Raw genomic sequence first — 18192 nt, forward strand, 5'->3', positions numbered from 1 at the left:
AAAAGTATGTACATATTCACATTTACTTTAACAAGTTCAATTTAACTAGCAGTACTATTTTACTAATGTTCACAGTTTTTATGCAAACCTTAATATGCATATGAGGAAAATCTATTAAATGAGACCATTTGAATGGAATATTAGCAAAATGGTCATATTTGTTACATCACCAGCATAATGTGTGAGCCATGGAGAAGTGTATGTACAACAAAATACAAGTGGAATGAACCTGCTAATAATCAAACGAACCTTGTATATTTACAAAAATAGAGCTGTTACGGACATAAATTTCAACGTTTAAACCAGCCACAGAATTAAAACGCTATTTCGACCGTACACTGAGAGAAAATGAAAGTAAAACTAATCTGAATGCAGTGCTATAAATGTCGACTAGGTGACGGGTCAAAACCACAAGTGGCTAGGTGCGACTGCAAAACAATGATAGGGGGCCAAATGATTTGAAGGGCCGAATCTCGTCATATTTTTATGTCAGTTATGAGCCGGAGGGAGGAGGAGAGGGGGCCGCAAATGACCCGCGGGCCGGCAGTTTGAGACCCCTGCCCTAGACATTGTGATTGCTGAATCCAATGCGATCCTGCGAAATTTTTAATTTATGGAAAATGTTTGCAAAAAACTTAAATAATCTCATAAAACATCCAATTAATAGCCATATAATCAAATTATATTTATTTCAGTTGCAATTAATTGTTTTACATGACTTATAGGTGTTGCGCTGTAATTTACTGCAAACATGTACTGTTGTAAAAACGTTTTAAACTTGTAAAACTCAATCTTGACCACATTTGATGATGATTGATGATCACAGAAAGCTGAACAGATCTTTTAATCCCGGTTGCTTTGCGCACATCCTGTCTTCTTGATATGATTAAATGCATTACTACGGAGACATGTTAAAGATCCCATATTATACATGAAATAGGGTCATATCTTGGTTGTAAGGGTCTCCAACAACAGTTTAATATGCATGCAAGGTCAAAAAACACTTTCATGGTCTTATAATCTGCATTTATTTTTACCTAATTATCCCAGCGACTCCCGTATGAATCGTCCAGTAATTCATTTGTTCCCAAACCCCTCCTTAGCGCAAAGCTAATCTGCACTGATTGGACCGATGACAGCCTGATGCGATTGGTCGACTGCCTTTAGTGAAATGCACAACAGCTAATCAGCAATATAAAAGTAATCACAGTTCATACACGCTCGATAGTGTAGGCGTGGATTTTAGCTGCCAGTGGGTCAATGTAAATACAGTCGATGGACTTGAAAATACAGACGACTAACTATTTTATTGAGCAAAAACTCCAAGAACTGGTGAGGAGATCTCTTAGCTTGTGTCACACACAAACACACACACAAACACACACACACACACATAACCCTCCTCCGGACGACAACGCGAGCACACGCACGCACACACACACACATAACCCTAATCCTGACGACAACGCGCGTGCACACACACAAACACACACACACACACCTTCGGACGACAGCGAGCACACGAACACGAACACACACACACGCACACGCACACACACACACATTACTCTTCTCCACCAAACATAAACAAAGCAGCACGCGTTGTGTTTTTAACGTGGCTTTGCACGCGATTTGAGAATATGTAGCGAGTTAACCTGATACAGTACACTCGGTTACAAGTAATAAATCACAACTAAAAACATTTGCAAGCTAGAGTCAACGAGGCAACAACTTTAATCGCACGTACTTACACTTGAGAAATGGAGGAAGAAACCGATGCATGTCCTGACATGTCCATCATTAAGTTACTCCTTACTGATCCTTCCTTTAAAAAAGCGTAGATGAAGTATTATTTGTAGCATGTAGTTTCCAGTAGTTTCCAGCTGTTCAAGGCTTGGCTATAATGCTGATGTTTCATCTTTGGGTAGAGACTCAATAATATCCATCTGCAGTGTGACTTCAATCGACCGGCATGTTTGTGTGTGTGTGTCTGGGTTTCTGCGTCAGAGGGCGGGGCCTCAGGTTTGAAATCTCCCGGGTTTGCACGTGCACGTGAATAACTTGGTTTCGTTAGTACGTCATGGCGAAACACCTAATGACTCGGTATCATGGCGACTCGTTTGAAGCACTATGAGTCGACTCTTTTATGGATGAATCAACAGTTTTAAACACTGTATTCTTACAGATTTAAGCCTTAGCTGGATACTTTACTTCACTTAGTGCTGTGTTACACACTACATGGAGGGGAATTTTCAAAAACCCATAATATGGGCTCTTTAATATGCGACTGTCAATCAATTCGGTGGATGGGAAAACCTCACTCCTACATCACGTTACATTCAATATCAAAATGGTAAAGATTTGGATCCTATTTTAATGTGAGGAATTATTTTAAAAAGAGGCTTATTGTCCTTCTATAACCTCAATATGACTGTGGACACACTGTACCTGCACACAGATATGTCCAAACATTTTTGTCATCATAGATGCTCTTTAAGGCTGTATTTTTTTCATGAGAAAACAGAGTCTCTTTTAGAAAATGACCATGAATGTTGCCACAGTCAGAAAATAATGAAAGGGGCGTTTCACCACAAATGGCAGCTGCCGGGAATGGGAGAAATAGTTGGGGTGGATGGATGATAACCATTAAGGAGTACCTTATGCTTTGATAGAGTATCAGAAGGATTTGCATCATTAATTTAGATGAGACAGGGCTAAAATTCAAAAACCTTTGCTTTAACCGAGGAGAAACCAGAGACTGAGATGTGGGGAAATAACTTACTCTGATCTAAACACCATAAACATATGCACACATATAGGCTATTACCCTGTTGTTATGTATTTGTGTTTTTTGTGCTCTGTTTCTCTGTGTTTTTTCCCCTCTCTCTCTCTTTCTCTCGCTCTAGCTCTGTTCTCCCTTATCTGCTCTCATGTATTCTCAGGTTCCGTTCATTGGTCCATTCAGCTGTCAGTCATTCCTCCCCGGTTACGTCACTCTTACGTCACATCCAATAAGCAAAGACCACCCGTGTTAAAAGCGCGCGCCAGACCACTCGCTCTTTCTTGCTTGCATTTTTCTCTTTTGCTGTTTGTCGCTTGTTTGTATTTACCGCGTGCGTTTAGAAATTACCCCGTCTAACTGTGTTTTGTTGTTGCTTGTTTCTGTGTGCACGTTATCCGTCCGTTATTCGTACATTGTTCTTAGTTTATCGTTGTTTACGAGGCTTGGACGAAGCAGACAGGTAAGAAGGTCACGTGACATACATTTCGCAACACTTAGGACTACTCTGCTGTCTAGTACACTAGGTTAGGGGCGAGCGCCACTCCTTGTACTTTTGGATAGATAGAGTAGATAGTTAGGACTCGGAAGATCTTCGTGTGTTAATTATACTGTTTTTCACATAGTTAGTTAGCTAGATGCTTCTGGGAAGTTAGATTTAGTTTGGGTTTTGTTCTTTTCATTTCTTTAGCGCCGCCCGCGTCCCTTCTGCCAGCTCTCTTGTTTTTCCCGTCTTTATTTGTTTCAGTGTTGTACATATTGTAAATAGAATATTTTTGCTTTACTTACTTTTTCTTTATTTTTGATTAATTCGTTGTTGTTGTTCAGTTTGCGATTGTAAATAAAAGCACACATTTTTTGGCATTACTTTGGTTGTCTTTCCACTCATTCACTGTTTATATAAATATATTTTAATTAAATAAATGTCAAACCCCACACCCTAGACTAACATCAGGGGTTTGTAACACCTGTTTTATATTATTTCAATAAAAATATATGAGGCAGCTGTGTCATATATTTGGGACTTGTGGAGCTGCGCATCGATGGATTTGCTCTTCAGTGTTTGGACTTTTAGCAGTGAATATTAAACCACACTAAACTGGACTTAAACCCTGAAAACTGAACTGACACAGTTTCAATTCAATTTACTAGAACTTATGTTAAAGCTGTTTTGACACAATCTACATTTTAAAAGCACTATAGAAATAACGATGAATTTAATATATAGGCCTGCAATTAAATATACATGTTTTATATATACATGTATATATTTTTGATTATAACTATGTGCTTTAAATATTTTTTTCTTTCTTTTTTATATAATATCTGACTAGTTTCCAAGGTTGAAATGGCTAAATAAATGCAAGGTCTTTCAAATTGTATTCATGACTATTTATAGTAGAGCATCACCAAACTTGTTCCTGGAGGGCCGGTGTCCTGCAGATTTTAGCTCCAACCCTAATCAAACACACCTGAACAAGCTAATTAACGTCTGTCTTGGTATACTTGAAACACTCGGGCAGGTGTGTTGAGGCAAGTTAGAGTTAAACCCTGCAGAGCACTGGACCTCCAGCAACGAGATTGGTGACCCCTGATCTACAGTGTATCTAATTAGTTAGTGTGACCGAGTTAAACGTAGATTTGCATTAGAGGAAATTCATATCCTGTAGGACCAGGGCGGGGCCAAGTTAGAGCACTCACTCTGTCCCCCCTGGCTCTGCGATTTGTTGTGGAAATTTCAAATTGAACCAAAACAAAACGATTACAATTGGCATAAAATTGGCAATGGAATTTTAGGACATTACAACCGGCAGCTTAAAAAAAAAAAATAATAATAATAATTTCCTGTAAATGAAGACTTTCTGCGAATAAACTGCCACCTAGTGGTCTGGTTCATTTCTGTTGTGTTGTGTTTTATCAAGATGGACTACAGCTAATAATTCTGCATAGGCTATTTTGAGTTGTTGCTAGATCGGATACGTTTGCTGCTGAAAGTTAACAAGAATTATTTATATCATTTATTAAATTTCCCATTTATTGTATTTTATTAACGTCAACCGCCACCGCAACCCTAAACCCAACCGTCCCAGTAACATAAAAAACAGTAGATGTACAGAGTATTATTTATGTTATCTTTTAAATTACCCAATAAAATGTATTTTTTAACACTTACCCCCACCCCAACCCAAAACCCAACCGCCACAGTACTGTAAAAACATAAATTATTGTTATACAGCGTCATAAATTTTTTTTATATTATTGTTCATATCACACTTCCGGCCGGCCGCATATCCGATCTAGACTTTACCGCTATTTTGGGGCCAGCCACCATTGTGGGTGCACACTTGAATTCATCTATTGTGGTATATCTGTAGTTGCTGTGGTAATACAAGTAGTAATATAAATAAACAACACAATACTGTCATTTTATAAACTATAACATAAATATTAACTATAAACATTACTAGCCTAAATACACTAATTATTACAGTTTATCAGTTCATAATCGTTAATACTACAGTTATTACTAGTAGTATTACTACTACTATTATTAATACTTACCAATAATGAACAAGCATTTATAAATACTATAATTTGAATAAAATATTATAGCATATGTGCACTGCAAAAAATGTCTGTTAATAACAGTTTTTATATTTTGTGATTAACAAGTGTTTTCAGTTTATTTACGGTGGTGAATTGCATTATGGGATCGTTATTTTGACTTTGATGTTGAAAATTCAACTCTACAGTTTAACTAAGTAACTTTTTTTGACAATTTAGTAGTTTGAAACAATATAATATATAAGAATTAATAAAGAGAGAAATAAGTCTATAAAGTAACAGAAAATGTAGTGTCATTATTCCAAGGTGTCTGTAGCGTAGTTTTATTAAAATTTTTTATAAAAGTCACTTTTTCGAACATTTCATGGTTAAAAGTTGTAGGAAAAAAGATCAAAGACCCAAAATGCAATTCAAAAGCATAAATAAACAGTGAAAATCAAAACATGAATCACAACATTTAAAGTTTAGGACATTGACGCACATACAGTTGAAGTCAGAATTATTAGCCTCCCTTTAAATTTATTTTTATTTTTTTAAATGTTTTCCAAATGATGTTTAACAGGGCAAGGACATTTTCACAGTATTGCTGATAATATTTTTTCTTCTGGAGAAAGTCTTGTTTGTTTTATTTCAGCTAGAATGAAAGCAGTTTTTAATTTTTTAATTTTAATTTTTTAAAACACCATTTTAAGGACGAGCTAAAAAAAATTCTATAGTCTACAGAATAAACCATCGTTATACAATAACTTGCCAAGTTAACCTAATTAACCTAGTTAAGCCTTTAAATGTCCCTTTAAGCTGTATAGAAGTGTCTTGAAAAATATCTAGTCAAATATTATTTACTGTCATCATGGAAAAGATAAAATAAATCAGTTATTAGAGATGAGTTATTAAAACTATTATGATTAGAAATCTATTTAAAAAATCTGCGCTCCGTTAAACAGAAATTGGGGGTCTAATAATTCTGCCTTCAACTGTATCATTCCAGTTTTACTCTGTAAAGGTATTGTCACCGACTCGGTCCCAGTCATTCCCCTCGCTGGCCAGCAGAGGTCATCATCACCGGACTTCTAACATTACGTCATCCACTTATCTATCTATCTATCTATCTATCTATCTATCTATCTATCTATCTATCTATCTATCTATCTATCTATCTATCTATCTATCTATCTATCTATCTACACGCGCGCGCGCATACATACACACACACACACACACACACACACACACACACACACACACTCTCACACACACACACACACACACACACACACACACACACACACACACACAGTTGAAGTCCAAATTATGAGATCCTTCATTTTTGGTTTAATGAAGATAATTTTTTCCAACACATTTCTAAACATAATAGTTTTAATAACTCATTTCTAATAACTGATTTATTTTATCTTTGTCGTGATGACAGTAAATAATATTTTACTTGATATTTTTCAAGACACTTCTATACAGCTTAAAGTGACATTTAAAGGCTTAACTAGGTTAACTAGGCAGCTTAGGGTAATTAGGCAAGTTATTGTATAATGATGGTTTGTTCTGTAGACTATCAAAAAATATAGCTTAAAGGGGCTAATAATTTTGACCTTAAAATGGTGTTTAAATTTTTTTTTTATAAAAACTGATTTTATTCTAGCCGAAATAAAACAAATAAGACTTTCACCAGAATAAAATATATTTTAAAATATTATCAGACAAACAGAAAATTTCCTTGCTCTGCTAAACCTAATTTGGAAATATTAAAAAAAAATAAAAAATAAAAGCGGGGCTAATAATTCTGACTTCAACTGATCAAAATCTTTATAGACTATACTGTTAACATTCAATACAGAGTTTCTTAAAATGATTCGTGATATATGTTATAGTCTTCTCTGTTTTGTTTCTGAGTCTGTCCAAGTTTCAGCAAACAGGTTGACAAAAAAAATCTAATGAAATTAAAGGTTAAGATTCATGACTATAGTCAAAACCGCTGAAAGTATCTAAAAAAAGGTTGAATGTTTGCCTGATGCAAAGACGCACAGCGTCATCTAGTGACGTAACTAGAAATTTAACACGCCATTAATATTCAATCCAATCTTATTTGAATATCGTTTTTCACAACATTTACAAAAAAAAAGTAGCTTTACCAAGGTAGCATAATATCGCCTTACAATCAAATAGAGAAAAGTTAATAGTTAGGCATACAACTTTATTAGTTAATTAACTAGTACTAACAGCTTTTTTTTTTTTTTTTTTTAACAGTTAAAGTTATTATATATAAACATAGTTAACCTGCAGTTAGCCTATATCGTATAGGTCAATGAAGTGTATTTGTGTATTAAGAGTATGTGAACTAATAGCCTATACGTGATAAATAAGCCTACAGGAAGACTGTACCCTGCACACAAATCATAAATAGTGTAACCTTTTACGGGAAATAAAACTGTAAGTTCGTTCAACGATGAACCTATACAGCTTACCTTCTGTAACAAATGAACGAGAATGAAGCGAAATTAAAGACCTGCAAGATGGAAAAACAGCTAGCGGACTGAAGCCCTCAAGGTAAACAACTAAACTGATTGCACACACAGGTTAAGACTAGCGTGTTTGTTGCGTCATCTAGAGGTGATTAACAAACATCATGCGATTTTTGTTTGTTTGTTATTAATTTTTTTTAACTTTGTTTTACCTATTGAGTCTATATACAAGTTTACTTTGTTATGCTCTTCATATATTTTTATGTACACCCCGGCATTGTTTTTTACTCGTCGTTAAAATAAAAAAACATGGGACTTAAAACTGTCAGTGACATATTAACGCCACAGGATGTCGCACTTGGTTAGCAATACCCATAGAGCAATACCTTGTAGTCAAAATCAGTCATCTTCATTTTTAAGATACATATACAGTATACAGAGATTTGAAATTACGTTTCTCTCTGATTTAGATCAATGGTCTCAAACTCAATTCCTTAAAGGTCGCCGCTCTGCAAAATTTAACTCCAACCACCAACTCACACACCTGGCTTATAGTCTTAAGTACAGACAGACAGACAGACAGATAGACAGATAGATAGATAGACAGACATACACACAGATAGATAGGATAGATAGATAGAAAGAGTGTGTCTGATTAATTTCTTGCGGCAAGCCACTTCTGTTTAAGCAAACAAATCACTTCCTGTATGAAGTTCTATCAGCTTTCTGAATGATTTTGAGATATCAAGCTTCAAATTTGTTGCATTACATATAGCAGACAGTATGTGTGCAACATTTGTTTTTTTGAATTAAAAGTCTTAAAATGAAAACAACTTATTTAAAAAACATCAGACACTGTAGATTAGTTGTCATTTAATAAGAATGTTAATAACTCAATTTTGACAATTCTAAGGTGATGATTATCTAAAACGTAATGATTTTAAATGTTGACCTTGCAGCAGTAAACACTGCTGAATTGATAGTTTGAGAAAGCGGCTTATAAGAAAACACCTGATTCAAACTGATCAACTTGTAGGTTCACAAAGAGCCCCTCCCCCCAAAAAATTGGCCTACTTAAATAGTGTTAATGCATATTTATTAGTAAATACTAGGCTATATCAAAGTTAGTTTGGTAACACTTTATAATAATGTTCATTAGTTTATGCATGTACTAACATGAACTAATCATGAACAACACTTGCTTAGCATTTATTAATCATAATTGAACATTTACTAATGCATTATTAACATCCAAGTCTATGCTTGTTTAGTTAATGCACCATAAGTTAACATGAGCTAACAATGAACTACTGTATTTTCATTAACTAACATTTAATAACATGAATAAATACAGTAGTAAATGTATTGTTCATTGTTTATTCATCTTAGTAAATGCTTTAATTTTAACTAATGAACCTTATTGTAAAGTGTGACTGTTATTTTGAGAATTAAATTTTTGGATATTTAGCCTGAATACACATTATGATTATAAAGTTAAGTATTGTCAACCCCTCAGCCAATCACACAATCACATGAGGTTCTTTGCATATTAAAAAAAAACAAAAAAACATTTTATTTAATGATACATGGCAGAACATGCAAAGTTTCAATAACACCACCAAATTGTACATTACAAATATAATAAAAAAAAAAAAAATTGAAAACATTTATTGTTATGACTTTTTTTTTTCTAATTTAAAGGAATAAAATGTCAAAGGTTTACATTAATCTGTTGGGTTAATCTGGTCTTAGCTTTACATTGTAAAGCATCAGGCGTATTTTTTGCCTTTGTCAACCTATATTACACACATTGGTTAATACTGTTAGGAAATTTCTCTAGCACCAGGGAGATTTATAAAACAGAAAAATGTAAAAAGTATTATATACATAATAATAAAACAGAAATTCTTAAAAGCCTTTGTCGCTTCCCTTGTTTGCTCTCTCTCTCTCCCTCTCTCTCTCTCTCCTAAGAAGCCAGTAACTCAAGTGGTAATAACTACCAAAAAAAAAGGTAATAAATCTTACAAAACAAAGATAACATTTACTCCCTTAAATGTACAAAAAAAGATTTTTTTTTTTTTTTTAAGCGTCAACTTATCCAGCATTACACTGTTTTACACAGTGGATGCCCTTCCAGCTGCAACTCAGTATTAAAAACCACCCATACACACACATACACTATGGCAAATTTAGCTTATTCAATTCACCTATAGCGCATGTGTTTGGACTGTGGGGGAAACCGGAGCACCCGGAGGAAACCCCCACCAACATGGAGAGAACATGCAAACTCCACACAGAAAATGCCAACTGACCGAGCCGAGGCTCGAACCAGTGACCTTCTTGCCGTAAGGCAACAGCACTACCCACAGAGCCATCATGCCACCCTTAAAACATAATGCAAAAAAGCAAGAGAAAGAAATAAAGGGAAAAAAAACTAAAAAAATTGGCTAAGTCATCCCATGACAGAATCTCCTGGAAATCACAAAAGCCTTTCCCTAGTTACATTGTTGGTAAGACACGTTAGGCTGAGGGACCCTAAAAGGCAGACACATTATTGCATTATGTATCAAGAATATAATATTGTACCATGTAAATTTAATTGAGCATATTTTAAAAAATTAACAACATCAGCTAAATGTATTGACTGAAGAACACCAGAAGATGAAACCACAAACAACTGCATTCTGTTTAGCAGGAATTGGAAGTCTAGAAATCAAAAAAGAAAAGTAATGATTCAATATAATGGAGCAACTGTGTCAGTAGTAAAATGTTCCAAAACAGTGTTTTGTTCATTTTAAGACTAATTGTGATTGTATGCCAGTAACCAGGGGTCTGTTCTTCGTACCTTACTTAGCAGAACTGTTGCTATGACAACAACTCTCGGATGAGTTTTGAAAAACTAAACGATCCTGGATTGTCAAATCATTGAAGGATTCGGATTTCTGCTTTCCAATCTGTCTCATCATGGACCAACGTTTATCCTTTTCATCATCCTGTTTCTCAGTATTTAACTGTGAATTGATTTTAATTAATGAATAAGTTAACACATTGCTTAATTTAAGAATGTTCAGTGCATTTGCCTGTCTTTATAACTATTTTCAGGAGCCAGCAAACTAGGTCAGAGGTCATGGAGACCTTGAGTGGAACTGAGGGCTGAGGACTGGAAGCAACTGTTTCTATTGTTATTTCTACGAGTTAATACTGTTCAAAATGTCTAAAAGTTATTTTGCTATTTTTACGGTTAAATCTTTTAAAACGGTTAAATCTTTTAAAGTGAACATTTACTAATGTATGACCAACTAAACTTCTCTGACCACATTTCTAGAACTGCTCGATCGTGCAGATTTGCACTCTATAACATCAGAAAGATCCGACCCTTCTTATCTGAACATGCAGCTCAACTCCTTGTTCAAGCTCTTGTTCTCTCCAAACTGGATTACTGCAACTCTCTACTAGCTGGGCTTCCAGCTAACTCTATCAAGCCTCTTCAACTGCTCCAGAATGCAGCAGCACGAGTTGTCTTCAATGAACCTAAACGAGCACATGTCACTCCGCTGCTAGTCCATTTGCACTGGCTGCCAGTTGCTGCTCGCATCAAATTCAAAACTCTGATGTTTGCCTACAAAGTGACTTCTGGCCTAGCACCGTCTTATCTGCACTCACTTCTGCAGATCTATGTGCCCTCCAGAAACTTGCGTTCTGTGAATGAACGTCGCTTCGTGGTTCCATCCCAAAGGGGGAAGAAATCACTTTCGCGAACGTTCACGCTCAATCTGCCCAGTTGGTGGAATGAACTCCCTAACTGCATCAGAACAGCAGAGTCACTCGCTATTTTCAAGAAACGACTAAAAACTCAACTATTTAGTCTCCACTTCACTTCCTAATCTGCAATTGCCTCTCTGAATATCACACTAACTGTACAAAAAAAAAAAAAAAATAAAAAATACTAATACTACTAATACTTCCCTTCTTAGACTTTACAGACCTGAAACTTGCCTTTAGTACTTATTCATTGTTGCTCTTAGTTGTGTAAATTGCTTCCTTGTCCTCATTTGTAAGTCGCTTTGGATAAAAGCGTCTGCTAAATGACAAAATGTAAATGTAAATGTAAGTGATTTTATTCAAGATAGACTTTGTGTAGTAAGAATATAACTGTCTGAATGTAGATTATACTGGTTTTTAAACAATTTGATAAAGACGGCTGACAGTACACTCAGCCTTGGATAAGAAACAGATTATACTTTATGTGTGTGTGTTCTATTTGATTGTTGATCCGTTTCACAGGTCTGGAGTCAGCTCTAATCAGTCTAAAGGGTGTCTGACGTTTATGTTTAGATATTGTTCAGAATTGTACGCACGAACCTCACGTGGAAATGTTCCTAGTCTCTGTGTTTTAACCAATCAGGTTAGAACACCTGTATGTATGATGCAGTTAATGATGTGAGAGTATAATTGTTATTGATTGGTGATTGTAAGCAGAGCGGCCTAGGAACTCATTGCGAGTGTTGAAGCTGGCTTCTGCTGATGAAACTGCAAACTATCTTCAGTCAACCTGATTTATTTATTTAAATCTCTGACTCCGGCTCTTCTTCATCTACCAGACTGGTCATTCTTTGGGTTAAACTGTAAACTATCCCTACATCATCAATAACCAAATCCAGCTAACTGAGTAAACCATGTACAAAGAACAGACCCCTGGATAACGAAGCTTGCATATGAATGTTAGAAAAACTAGAAAAGCTTGCATAGTTATCATTGCTTCATATGTTCTGAAAAAAAAAATATTGATTATAAGTGGGAGTTTTAATAGTTTAAGCAATGGCAGTGTTGCCATGTCCACTTATTTTAAGTGACCACAGGGTAGTTATTTTGGTTGTAAATCTTATTAAATTGTATATACCATTTTAATTCAGCCACCACAGCAGAATGAACCGCCAATTTATCCAGCATATATTTTATGCAGCAGATGTCCTTTCACTCATACACTACGGACATTTTAGCTTACCCAATTCACCTGTATCACATGTGTTTGGACTGTGGGGACAACTGGAGCACCTGGTGGAAACCCAGGGGGGAACATGCAAACTCCACACAGAAACACCAACTGACCCAGCCGAGGCGATCTTCCTGCTGAGAGGCGACAGCACTACCTACTGCACCACCGTGTCACCTTAATTCTTTTTTAAAATATACATTTTCTTAAAAATAGTTTTTCTTCTTCCCTTTTCAGGATCTGGCAACATGAATAAGGCAAAGTTTGTAACTTTATCCTCGTGATTATTTCCCTTCTGTGCCACATACACAAGAGAAACAAATCTATGATATACATTAAATAAAATGTTACATTACACCAGGATGCCGAATTGGAGTGTGGGGGCGGGAAGAGAGTAGAAGGGCACTCCTAGAACCCCTCAGAAATGTAGAAGGTCCTGTCCAAACACAAAATCTCTGTGGTTTCCATCTGTGGTGACTGGAATTAAATACTGTCACTGAAGTGTTCCTGCTACAACAAAGCTTCTTCCTCTTGCACATTTCCGAATCCAGCAGGATCTGAAAGAAATCCAGCAGGACAAATGATGACAATAAAGAAAAGCTCGGATTTTGTATATGGACGATACTTTGATCAGTGAAAAATGTGTAGCATTTAATATACATTAGGTCTCAAGTCAGTGTATTTAAAAAAAGACATATCAAGATTTTCTACAATTTCAATCTTATTCAGAGGATTTTTTAAAGTACAGTTAGTTATTAACTATAACAGTAACACAAATTCTGAAGTTTCTTCTGCAAATAAAAATATGTATTTACATAAAATAAGTCCCAAATAGCATACTTGTGCACTATTCTACACCATTTTGTTGTATAGATAGTATAAGTAGTGCATTCACACTGAAAATTCTGAAACAAGTAAGTGGATTTTGTCCTATAGGTGCACTTTTGACTTTTGATTATTATGTTATTATGTCTCATCCTGATAGTGAATGCAATTGTACTTATAACAGGTGTTATTTGGTAGTCTGGTGATTCAATCATTTGAAAACGTTGTTTGTTAATCGTAGACTGGAAAACAGTTTAAATTATTTTGTTGTTAAAAAAATTTTAGTGTTTCATATGGTATGAAATGCAAACTCACTAAATTAATGCACTGCACAATGAGTTTAAAAGTGCATAATCTCTATAGTGTGTCATTTGACCACACACACACACAGATGAAAATACTTCAAAATTATTTACATATTTATATTACCTATATTTCATGTATAAATAAACCTTTTATGCACAATACACGCAAACATAGTATGCAAGCAGAAATAATTTAACTTATTTGTATTTTATTTCATAGTTTAAATTCAATTCAATTCAATTCAGCTTTATTTGTATAGCGCTTTTACAATGTAGATTGTGTCAAAGCAGCTTCACATAAATGGTCATAGTAACTGGAACAGTGTAGTTCAGTAACTGGAACAGTGTGGTTCAGGTTTTAGTGTTTAAGTTCAGTTCAGTTCAGTTTAGCTCAGTTCAGTGTGATTTAATCATTACTGAGAGTTCAAACACTGAAGAGCAAATACATCGATGCGTAGCTCTACCAATCCTGAACCATGCGAGGCAGTGGCGACAGCGGAGAGGGAAAAAAAACTTCACCTGATGGGAGTGAAGAAAAAAACCTTGAGAGAACCAGACTCAGTTGGGCACGACCATTTTAATTTCTCCGCTGGCCAAAAGTCTTGTGCAGAACTTCATTCGCCGTGGTTTAAATGAACAATATATAAGATTTTATTTTGTAAACATCCAAAAAACACTTGAACAGTGTTATATGTTATGCTGACTTTTGTATTTACGTTATCCCAAATGTTTGTTCAAATGCTCTGTGTGTTCATGCTAATGATGTTACATACACTATTTCTGGTTTGGTTTTTATATAAAACAGCAGCGAGCCTTCAATATGTAACGTGTTTTATTAGACTGCACAGAGCAGCATTAAATGTATTTAGTCAGTTATGTGATAAAACAGTGTGGCTTCTTCTCCATGTGATTACAAGCAGAAAAACTTGAAATGGACTGTGGCATAATAAAAGCTCTGCTAATTTAGTTCCGCGTAATGTTTGTCTCTCATTAGCAATTACTTCAGCACTCTCAATTTGCTTTCTTTCTTCGTAAGATGAATACCACAACTCCCATGATTCCACACTCACTTATGCTATCATCAAACTATGCCTTTGTTTGTTGTGACTATGCACCCTCTAAAGGCAAAAAAAAAATATCACATACTATGCGCTCAACAGAATTCAGTATATTGTTGTCATATAACTCATTCATTGTCCTTCCCTGTTTTTCAAAATAATCACCATATTACCTGAAAGTATTTGATTAGGACTGGAACTGAACAACAGGAAGAAGAACCGCCATGATCTAAATGACTGGCACAATGTTAATCTAAAATAAGGCCATTATTAAAAACTACTCACCAGAGATGGTAACAATGAATAACTTGACTGAGGTCTTTCCACTTCTGATGATTTCTAGTTTATACTGTCCAGAGTCTGTGGTTCTGGTGTCTTTGATGGTCAGAGATCCAGTCCGTTGATCAAGCTTCATTCTGTTTCTGAATCTCCCACCTGGACCAGGAAGCGTATTGGACTCTCTAGCCCCCCCTTTGGTTTTAGCTATAACAGAGGATTCATCTCCAAACTTCCACAGTACCTCATCATCTGGCTGTAGTTCAGTATCGGTCTTCAGGATGATTAATTTGTCCATCATCACCAACACTGACATTGCGTTATCTGTCACAACAGCACAGAAACAAGCAGATTTTTATTATTTTTTTTTAAATAGGCCATACTGAAAAGCAGCAACAGCAACATGTAATATACATTTTGCAATGAATCTAATACAAAAATAATAAGCTATAAATAATTCTTGAATTTTTTTGACAATTTTTTTTGCCAAAAAATATATATGCCAATTTACTAGTATTATTGTGTGAAAGTGGCTTTTGCTACACCTTAAGACTTGGAGTTAAGTGTTACTCACCAAAGAAAGTAAGGTGAAATCTCCTGAATAAGGTTTTTGCATTTCTCCTGATCTTTAATTTATAATATCCAGTGTGTGCTGTTCTGGTGTTTGTGATGTTGAGATCTCCTGTCGTCTTGTCCAGCATTAATCGGTCCCTGAATCTCCCATCAGGTCCATGATAATAGATGATCTCTCCTGTGTCTTTGATTTCGGCTATGGGAGTGTTTTCATCCCCAAACGTCCACAGTATCTGATTTCCTGTCTGTAACTGAGCATTACTCAGTAGAGCGACACTAACTTCTTCCATCAACCAGAGTGACTTCACCGGATCTGTATAGGCAGAACACAGGAATGGTAGAAATAGAGAAATTACAACAACAAACCCAACAACCGCATAAAATGATCAAAATCAGCAGCATCACTTGCTCTAAATCTGGTACCAACTCATAATTGAAACCTGCTAAACACTGATCCTCTCAGTATCTGATGTACAGTTGAAGTCAAAATGATTAGCCCTCCTGTAAAACTTGAATTCTCTTTAAATAAATAAATAAACAAATGATCAGCACTGTTTAGTTTTCTTGGTCATCACATCTTTATATTCGACTTGCATTGCTCTGTGAAATCAGCATATCTATTATTTATAGTTGTTACATTCCTGTACATTTCTGTGTTGCGTAATTATTATTTATATATATATATTTTTTCTCGCTAGTCTCTTTCTCTCTCTCTCTCTGTGCTCGCTTGCTCTCTACCTCTCTCCCGCTTCCACTTATACAGTGGCTCCGATTGGCTACCGCTGCCCAGCTGTTTGCCGTGCCCCCCTTGACGTCATCTAAGGTCTCCAATCCAGCCGCTGCCACCGTGGCATAAAAGTGGTGACAGGACGCTACTCTGGAGGCCCTGAATTTCTGTGTTGTGCTGTGTGTCTGTGTTTTTTGATATATGTCTACTGTGTGTTACAATTTGGTATCTGTCCGTTATTTGTTCTCCATTTGTCTACCGTCTGTGTCATGCGCATCTGAGGTTGGAGAGTGGGACAGGTAAGAATGTCGTGCGACATACATTGTGCACAAGTAGCTTGAAAATCTCTGTATTAGACACACTAGGTAAGGGGCGTGCTCCACCCACTGTACTTTTGGTTTTCCCATCAGAGATCAGCGTAGGTTAGGTAGTGCGTATTAGACGCGAAGATTTCTTTTCAATAACTTCTGCATTTTTATTTTGGATAGATAGGGTAGAGATTGGGCCAAATAGATTGCTTTTGTTTTATTTATTTTTATTGTTTGGATGCCGCCCGCGTCTCATTTCTCCAACTCTCCCATATCTGGTCAAACATCTTAGGTCATTTGTTATCTGTGAAATTCAATGTCTCTTTGTAAATATTCAAGAATCTTTCTATATACATTTTTTTGGCATTCATTATTATCACTATTTTTGTAAATAAAATCACGTATTGCATTTAGCTGGTCTTGGTTTTTGTCCCTCATTTATTGATGTTGTGTGGTTGCTTATGTGTTTCACCCAAAAGTTAGTGTTACTCCTCTTCCCCTTTATTTAACATCTTTTAAATCGTAACAATAGTATTGTCTATGTTCTTTTTATGGTTATTGCTAGCCAGTTAATGAATAATTTTATTTGTGTCTAACACTTTTAGCAATGAAGTAAAGAAAAAATGACAAATAAGTATACTTGAGTACACTAATACAGCAAGTACACTAATATCAATATACTACACCTATGCTTAACGTTTGTAAGAGTAAATCACAAAACTACTTGGGAGTAAATTAGCCTTTTAATTAACGTATATTTATAAGAATTTCTTAAGCGTAACTTTTTAAACTAGCTTAAAAACAGTATAAGTTAAACCTGAGCAAATTTTTAGCTTTTTAAATTACACTTTGAAGCAAACTGTTTCTTTGTCCTGTGGCTGCCATCGCATCATGCAAGTGGATGCTGCACACTGGTGGTGTTGAGGAGACTGTATATTGTGAATATAGTAATATTTTGTTGTAATTTACAGTTTTTTACGATGGCTATGACACTTTTTTCAATACATTTAACAAGTTTCCTAAACTCTTAACACGGTTAGCACAACTTCCGTCTTCGTGGGCTATACAATTAACACATTTCTTGTTGCTTTGACACAAAATGCATCCAGTTAACACAAATTTAAAATGCTTGAACTTCTTTTACACACAAACTCAACCAAAACCAAAACAATGTAATTTTACAGTCCAATTTACCAATGCTTTCACAGAGTATGTCAGAACAAATAACATCATGTTCTAAACAGAACCTATATAGGCTAAAGCCAAAGTGAACTGCTGTTCATACTGTCAATTGAAACACAAATATATT

The 18192-nt window shown here is 35.5% G+C and overlaps 1 non-coding gene across 2 annotated transcripts in view; it reads right to left on the minus strand.

The window, feature by feature from the left end:
* Nucleotides 1-8674: 8674 nt before the first annotated feature.
* LOC100331974 (uncharacterized) overlaps nucleotides 8675-18192 on the minus strand; it is a 35343-nt gene continuing 25825 nt past the window's right edge. For both annotated transcript variants that reach the window (XR_002456454.3, XR_117958.6), the window contains 3 exons: nucleotides 15850-16161; nucleotides 15285-15599; nucleotides 8675-13368 (listed from right to left, as the gene is read on the minus strand). This is a non-coding gene — a transcript (uncharacterized protein). The remainder of the gene's footprint in view (nucleotides 13369-15284; nucleotides 15600-15849; nucleotides 16162-18192) is intronic.

The sequence above is a fragment of the Danio rerio genome, chromosome 22 (genome assembly GCF_049306965.1).
Source record: "Danio rerio strain Tuebingen ecotype United States chromosome 22, GRCz12tu, whole genome shotgun sequence".
Classification (NCBI taxonomy): Eukaryota; Metazoa; Chordata; class Actinopteri; order Cypriniformes; family Danionidae; genus Danio; species Danio rerio.